The sequence below is a fragment of the Astatotilapia calliptera genome, chromosome 23 (assembly GCF_964374335.1).
Source record: "Astatotilapia calliptera chromosome 23, fAstCal68.1, whole genome shotgun sequence".
Classification (NCBI taxonomy): domain Eukaryota; kingdom Metazoa; phylum Chordata; class Actinopteri; order Cichliformes; family Cichlidae; genus Astatotilapia; species Astatotilapia calliptera.
The window spans coordinates 31,553,344-31,561,798 of record NC_137443.1 but is presented as its reverse complement, the minus strand read 5'-3'; the positions used below and the strand labels follow the sequence as shown (position 1 = coordinate 31,561,798).

Here is an 8,455-nt window from a genome sequence, read left to right as displayed (position 1 = left end):
CCTCTCTGCCCGCAGCTCTTTGAGTATGGGGTAGATAAGGGTGCAGAGAAACCCTTATTACTAATTTGTATTATAATTCAATTTTCATGAAATATTCATATTCAGTATCGGTCCTTTTATATTATAACCACGTATCCACCCAGGCTCATGGTGGGGCAGGGCTCTGTCCTGGGATGCTTGAGTACAAGGTAACGTACACCCTGACCAGGTATCCAGTCTGTCAGAATTGTTTTCAATATTTGGTTCAAAAACATGAGTGACAACAGAAATCCAACTAGGATTCTTGCATATGATGAATGAAGTCTGTCTTTGACTGTATTGTCCAGCTGATCCATCAAACCCCCAGCAGGTGAACCTTATTCATGACATAACACGGCAACAATGTAAAAAATGAAACAGCAACAGTCTAAATGTAAAGTGCATTCTAAACTCCTCTTCAATAAATCATATGCAAAGAGTCATTCAGGACTGTAAAACGTGAACTACAGAACCCAGAGTCTTCATCATTAAATCTCTGGTTGCTTCATTTTTCTATCCTATATCAGATACTTTAGGTTAGGTTAGGTAAACTTGCATTCTCATGGTGAGGCAAAGTGTGTGCGTGTCATGAACGGCTATAAAAGGCCTATAATTACAGAACAAAGCGGGGTTTGAGTTCGAGTTGCGGCAGACTGTCACTACTTGTAAATGGAACGCAGCCTTCCTGCGGCGGACAGCTAATAACAGGAATCGGACGCGGTCCACCCAAGTCCACAGCAACCACCATAGCAACCGCCTAGCATGACCTTAAAAACATATTCTGTCTTCATAACTATCAAAAACGTGAAATGATTTGCAAAGTGTGAAAGTGTTACAGCTGCAGAGAGCTATGGCGGTATCTTTGGAAGCTGTTTGCATAGCTAATAATATACGATGTAACCATGGAGACAGTCAGTCACGTGAGCTAGCGGTGCACGTTTACTACAGTGAATAAGGTGATTGCGTGCACAGCGTCCACACGCTGCAGGGGGTAAAGACATTACTTCAATATTGTTTTATATTGATATATATTTGCCTTCTGTTGACCATCACCTCAGGTTCACCATTACAGTTTCAGCATACAGATGCACACTGTCTAAATATGAACACATTCAAAAACTCATGTCTCAGAAATAAGCACAGCTGCTCATGTTTGTCATTAGAGTTTTATTTGTAAGAAAATTATGAACTTCATATTGTGTATCAAATAAAAGAACATTTCACAACTCTGAGTCAACAGAAACAGGAAACAGAAATGTCTCTAATGTAGACGTGTACAGTGTAGTGAAAGCATTAAAAGATCATAAAGGAAACACTAACATTCATGTGAAACTAATTGTAATAAAAATGAGCAGGTGCTTTATAGATGTAAAAGAAAGAATCTGAAAACAACACTTTTTTGGTCTAAGTGATCAAAGTAGAAAACAGAACTGATGTTCAAAAACAAACCGTAGCTGCACTAATATTACACATCTCCATTGTTGTGGTGAACAGACATGTTGCTTTTAAAACCACATGCAGTGTGTGACCGTGACTGTTCATGAACGCCACTTCGCTGAAGCCTTCGCCTTCTTCTTCTTCTTCTTCTAAATTGGAAGCAGAAGGAGCACGAGCTGCTTTGATCTACTGAAAGGAAAAAGCAGAACATCTGAGCTGAAACCAGTCAGCTGAAATCATTAAGATAGAAACAATCGTTCAATGCAGTGTCTCGGGTGGCTTAGCCTGTTACAACTGTTGATACAAGCTAAATACGGTTAACACACAGTGTCAGGGAGCTCCAGTGTGGGAACTAGTGGCTTTAGGTTTGTAGTCATTTAACTTTCATCCATTCATTCATTTAATTCAGGAGGAAGAAATGCCAGGTTGGTGCAGGCTGGTTACATGCATTTGGTCCCATGCTGTCTTTAACTAAATGACTTGGTTCACTTTATGGCTGGGCTGTATGTGGGGTTATATCATGTTATTTGGGCAGGAGTACCTGTCCCCTGTTAGACTTAGAAAGTTTCTCCATAAGTAGAGTTTCTAACTCTTCTAGCACATCTGTGGCTGACAGCTTTTTGGTGGCTCTTTTTACCCCACACTGGTTGTGAGTGTGTAAATAGCCCCACTAGTTCTTTTGGGTTGCAGTTAACTGGGGAGGAAGAGGTGGGTCTGCCATGACTAGATGAATAACAATTATCTGGGATACATAAATTTCATAATGCATGCATATATCTCTATAAACCTGGCCTGAGGGCTGCCATTTTTTACATTCAGTTATTTCTTTGTTGAATCTAAATAATGAATGTGTTACAGTTAGACTGACACTGGTCAGTGTAAATGGCTCATTGGGACACAGAAACCTTTAAATTAAACCCTATCACCTGATATTGAGTGTCAAACAATATCAAAGCTGTAAAAGCTGTTTACAGTCAGAATTTATAAAACTATGATTGTAAATAAATTCAAACAAGTGAGCTTTTCTCTTTGTGCTGAATATCAACACTGTGGTTTCTTAGACTGTAAGCTTTACTTTAGCACAACCAGTTGTAGAAGCTGCCACTCCAAATGTCTTTTGATAACAAGAAAAAAAATACCTTTTCAGTCCACGGCCTGAAGTTCTTCTCCGACATCTTCTGCAATCAGCTTTGTCTGCTGGTTTGAAGACAATAAACCACAAAAAAGATGATTTAGTCACTTTGTCTGCGTCATGCAGCTCGAATGTGTCGTGCAACGATGTTGAATAGCCGTCGTTATCCCTCTGCTGTGTCAGTAGGATTGTACTGTACAGCATCTCATTGATATGTGAGGAATGCTAATGTAACACGATAACAGACTTACATCATTAAAACATAAAGGACAGGAGATATTTAGATATTTTTATATTTATATTACATTTTATAGCTGACTGATATTACTAAATAGATAGAATTTACTAAATAGCTGGATAAACATGAAAAATATGTCTATAATCACAAATGACCATGAGAGCCAGTAGAATTAATTCAACTGGACACTCAAACGACGTCCTTAAATGCTCTTTAAGTGGCAGAACAAACGAACAAACAGTTAATTTCTTACTTGAGATGAAATCTGCTCAGCTACGTTGAAAACAGCTTCTAACTGGTTCCTCCTTTAACAGGATGACTGCTCAGGGGTAAGGCCATCATGCAGTCCAGCAATCTTTATGGTTCTGCTTTGATTCACCAGGAACTATTAGGGAAACCTTCCAGCGCCTCCTGTGAAAGACACAGGCATAAACACACAAACATTTATTAACATGTTCCACAGTCTTCCAGCTTGATTTTCTCATCCTGTGGACAACAACGAACAGAGATACAGGTTTATTGTTAACTTTTGTAAGGTTTATTTAGTGAACATATCCAGCTGCAGCTCCACTGTGATCCTGAACTGGATAAGCACTTAAGAAAATGTGTCAATAAATGGACATACATCAACTTACTATATTTATCCAAACAGATGGGACCAATAATGCTTCACTGAGTTAGAGACTTTAATGTCTCTTCTATGTAAGAATGTCTCGTGCTGATATACCTGCAAACTTGACAACAAAGGTTTTTCAGACTACATGTAGCTGTCCTCTATGTCTGCTCACACATTTACATTTATGTCACACTTATTTCTGCTTTCCCATTTTATAATTATTACTTACATTTTGATTAGATACCTTGAGTTTGTAAATGATCAGATTACATAATTGGAATACAATGTATCCAATTCAGGGTTGTGGGAGGATGAAGCCTATCCCAGCTGATACAGGACAAAGACAGGCTGCCAGCAATATGTGTAACAGAAAATCCACTTAAATGTTTGATATTTCTTATAATAATCATAATTATGACCATTATTTAAAGGTTTCTTTATAAATACATTTTGATTTTTTATAACCTCTAAAATATAAACCTGAGCCGTTTCAGATTCTGACCTCTGACCTCACTGCAGCTCCCTCTTGGAAGTACGTCTGCTTCTTGTCTTCCCCAGTGTTGACCGCCTGCCCTTGATATCACGTACTGTACCTGAGGAACAAAAAAGGACAAACACTTGCCTTCATTTAAGAAGTACATTCATACAGAGGTAATCTATGGAAACACACTAGTTCAACCTTTGGGAGAAATCAGTTCCTGTGAAACATTTCTGTAAATGAACATCATGTGGAGAATGAATGAAATGAAACAAACATAAGTTAGTAACAAAAATACAGCTGAGTAGAGGCTTTACAAACCACCAGCAGCCATAATGCTGAATTTTAATCTTCAAATGTTTCTGAGCCGTCTTCAACCTGCTTTTAACACATTAAAGTCCCACAGTCAATGCAGCCTGACTCAATCCTAGATGTTCAGCACACAGAGACACAGAGGTGCCGTTTAAAGTTTAGTGATAACCTGAGTCACTGATCATTTGCAGTATTACAGAGTCTGGCAGTCTTTGCATGATGTCCACGTCACTGTAAGTTTCTAGCTGACTCTCAGGTGTGACAGGTGTGCCAGCAGGAAAGAGTAATAATAACCTGCATCCTGAGGTTTGTCATGCAGGATTAAAGGAGCCAGGCTTTGTTCACACAGCTAGGATTGTATTTTACACTGACCCTGGGTCAGTATAAGTATCATACAGTTTAAACGAAGCACTGAAACTTGCACATATTTATTATAGATGCACTGAAGCTAATCGAGATATTTGCTGTCAGTCTGTGGCTGCGATTAAACACTTTACTGGAAACTTTATTAACTAGTAACTTCATCAGTCATGACAGAAGCTAATATTTCTGTGCTAACATCGTTTAAACCGTAACAGCTTTACTCCAATATAAGCTAACGTTTACACCGTAACTTTAATGAAAAGCACAAAAGACAGAGTGGCAACAAGTCTTGTTCCCTGACAGCGATTGGACAGGCATGAAAGGGAGGGCTGCTGAGAGCTGAGACATATTTCTACAACGTTTTTCAGTTTGCCTCTGACAGATTTAATACCACGGAGCAAAAAAGAAATGAATCAACATTCCTTTTCACTGACTTTCTACACCCACTCACACATGTGCACCCACACTGGGCATTAGTGAATTAGTATGTGTTGTGCTCTAAAAGTAGTTATAAAACTTACATTTTTCTGAATCGTTGGGAAAATCTTTAAAGACTATTCTTATTTAATTGTGTTTTGTTTTTGGACACATTTCTAGTCAATTTTTGTAGTTTACTAGCTCCAGGAGGTCAGAGGTTAGACGTGTGATGTCATCAGTAAGCGCAGAAAAACAAACAGTGTCTGAGATGTGGGAGCGATGTTTTGCTGATTATATGCTATGCTGCCTGTAAACTCCAAACCTGAACTGAGGAGAATAAAGTTGCAAAAAAAAGGAGAATGGAGTCATGTCTCTCTGAGGGTGCAACATATGCACTTCATACATATACACATTACTTCATTTATAAACAGCACAGCAGTTGTAGCATCACTGAAGGCCACAACCTTGAGCTTAGTAATGAGGGATCTTCCTCTACAGCGAATTATAGCCTGATGACACCTCTTTGTGGGTTTCATTACCAAATCAAATCCAGTTTGGAATCCATAAACAGATGTAACAGTGTGTGCACACCTAAGATGCCCGGCAATAATCGCATGAGAAGTGCACATTACATAGCTTGGTGGCCTGGATTCTTTTAACAGAACAGGCAGCGTTCAAGTCTATTTTGGCAGCTGTCCTGACACTGAAGGGCATTTCTTGAAGATCAAAGGTAATAAATGAAGCAAAATTACTTTAGTATGGGTATACAGTATATTAGCTAGAATACCAAGGGGGAAATGTATGTTGTCTATGTTTCTTTAAAGCCATCATCATTTAGTTTTCTGGCACAAGCTGGACTTGGACTTATTCAGCTTATAAAACATTAATATTGATGTTGGCATGTAGTTAAAAACATCATTAAAATTATTTTAGACTCCAGTTTCTGGTAAGGTAATGCGTTTACCCTTACATACTGTTTATATTTCATGCCTTTGCAGTCAGTTTTGACCCTATTAAAGACATTAATCAATAAAATTAATTAATATATTTAAAGTATGGAAATAAATGTCCATACTGAATGTTAAACTACTGATTTAAAAGGTGTAAATTGCCTGTCAAACATCAATTAATAGATTAATAACTTTACATCTAAGCTAATGGCAGCTCAGATGCCTTTATAATATTTATAGCTCACAATAACTGATTTCGATTTTTTTATTTTTACATTATTTGTTGCATTGCAGGTGCCAATGCACTGTACTCATTCATTCTCTGACCTCTGTATAACCTCTGTTCCGTATGTGCAGCTTGCATTACCAAAGCTATGCTGTGGTTCTAATTCACTGTTTTGAGATTCTCCAAGGACCGTTCAAAGATCAGCAGGTGACCATGACCGTGTGGTGAGAACACAGACAGTTCTCGTGACAGTGTCAAGGTCCCCCTTGAACTTTGACATCACTGTGCCATAAAAACTACACTGAGACATGGCACATGAAATCCATCTGAATAGATATATGTATATCAGTATAAAAATGTAAAATACTTTTGGTTTTGTGAGCTTTGGATCACTTCTGGAAAACTCATCCAATTTCAGACTAAAAGAATGACATTTGAGGTATTTTCGCTCCTGTCAAATGAGTCAAGTTTGTCCAATATTCTCTCATAAATTTGGCTTCAATTCTTAATTTCATAAAAAGTCCTGAGAAATACTACTAAAAAAACTTAATGTATTCACCAGCTGGTTGCAACCTAGGTCCGTTTGCTGTTGGGGTTGGGAAGCTGGCATTCACTGGGTTTCTATTAGATCTTATTTACTGAAAACTGCTGCCCACTGAAGCTGGAAACATAGTTAATGAGAACAGATCAGTAGACCTGAAAACCAAAACAATGAATGAGAATAAACCAAAAGATCACATCAACCTGGCGTAAACGGCGAGTTGTTTGTAATTTTTCAGTTATTTTGTCATTGCAAATGATTTTTTTCCACATTGCATAGTTATTTGATATTGACGTTATAAAAAGTGCTGATTGGTGCAGCTTTTATCCATCTGGAGCCCTGATCGTTTCATGATTTTATTTTTTTAAGACAAGCTGTCAGTGCCATTTAAAGTGAAGAAAAGCAAAACACCAGAAATTGAACACTTCTTTGAAATTAGTTCTTTGTTTTTTATTGGACAACAAAAAGCAAATGAGGTAACTGAAACAAAGGTTATGCAAAAGTGCAGCCTGACCACACAAATCAACAACACATCTGAAAAATGTAATTACCAACCTACACCAGTGTGTCTCAGCAGCACACCTCAGTAGAAAGTCAAGCATAAGAATGAAAAAGTATCAGAACATTAAAACATTCCTTAGATTGGCACAATAGAAATCTCACCTTCCTCTGCTGAGCCTCGAGAAAGACATTTGTTTTGCAAAGTAATCAGAAAACAGTGCAATGCTACACCTTTTACAAGTAGACTGACACAAAACTCCTCATGCCATACCCTAAATAGACATGACTCAAACCACAGTTTCTATATATGAATCTTCCTACTGTAGCTCAACAGCACATCTGGCTCATGCATAGCCTGATCTACACAGCTGAGATGTCAACATTAAATCACACCGATAGTCTATAAAATACAAAACAAAAGAATAGATCAGTTGTTTCTTTTCAAAATCAGGAGTGGTCAACATGGGCTCTTGTGGTTCCACATGTTACAATTCTACGAGACAGTCTGTGCCAGGGAAGTCTGGAAGGTTAAGCTCATATTTTTTCTGGATGTCATAGGGTAGGAAGCGTCCGGCCAAGAAATGCTTCCCCGTGAAACTCGTGGCACACTTCTTTGGTGCTGTAAGTGAGATGAGAACTTTTGGGTTTATCCCATCCTGACTTCGCTCTTCTACATCCCAACCTGGAAAAAATGCGTTTAAGGAAAGGAGCTTTTTAATAAATTTGTGCCATTTTCAGCAGTTAGTGTATATGGAGTAGGATGAACTCATAGTGATCTGATTTTAGCGCAAGAGTTATTCTCTAAATGTGCCTCTAGACTTGGAAAACTGAGAGAGCATAAAATTAGCCAGCCAAAACGGACTACTGATGTTGGGAAAAAAAGTGAATGGAAAAGAACAAATTGAAAATGAGGAAAACGGCTCATAAAAATCAACTCTGAAGGCTCCAAAGCTATAGCTGGTCTGCTGTTCAGCAGCCAATGCTAAAAATGTGATTGTTTCCACTACTGCAAACTGTATTTGTTTGCGAGGAAATCAACAGTGTGTCGTTTTACAGAAGTTACTCACTCAGGTCGAACAGTTTTGGTGCACTGGTTCTACGTGACACGTTCAGTGTGAACAGGGCTGTAAAACAGGTTTATGGTTATATGCAGCCTGTGTAAAAGGCAAGTCTTCATTAAGTATGATACCTAAAGACATTTAGTGTCTATTTTTGACCTCTACTTT

General features: G+C 38.2%; 1 long non-coding RNA gene across 1 annotated transcript; it reads right to left on the bottom strand.

The window, feature by feature from the left end:
- Positions 1-1,122: 1,122 nt before the first annotated feature.
- Positions 1,123-4,925, bottom strand: LOC145424406 (uncharacterized). Its single transcript, XR_013905475.1, has 4 exons — positions 3,944-4,925; positions 3,079-3,236; positions 2,595-2,652; positions 1,123-1,644 (listed from the first exon to the last, which is right to left on the bottom strand). It is a non-coding gene; the product is annotated as an uncharacterized LOC145424406 (long non-coding RNA).
- Positions 4,926-8,455: the final 3,530 nt, after the last annotated feature.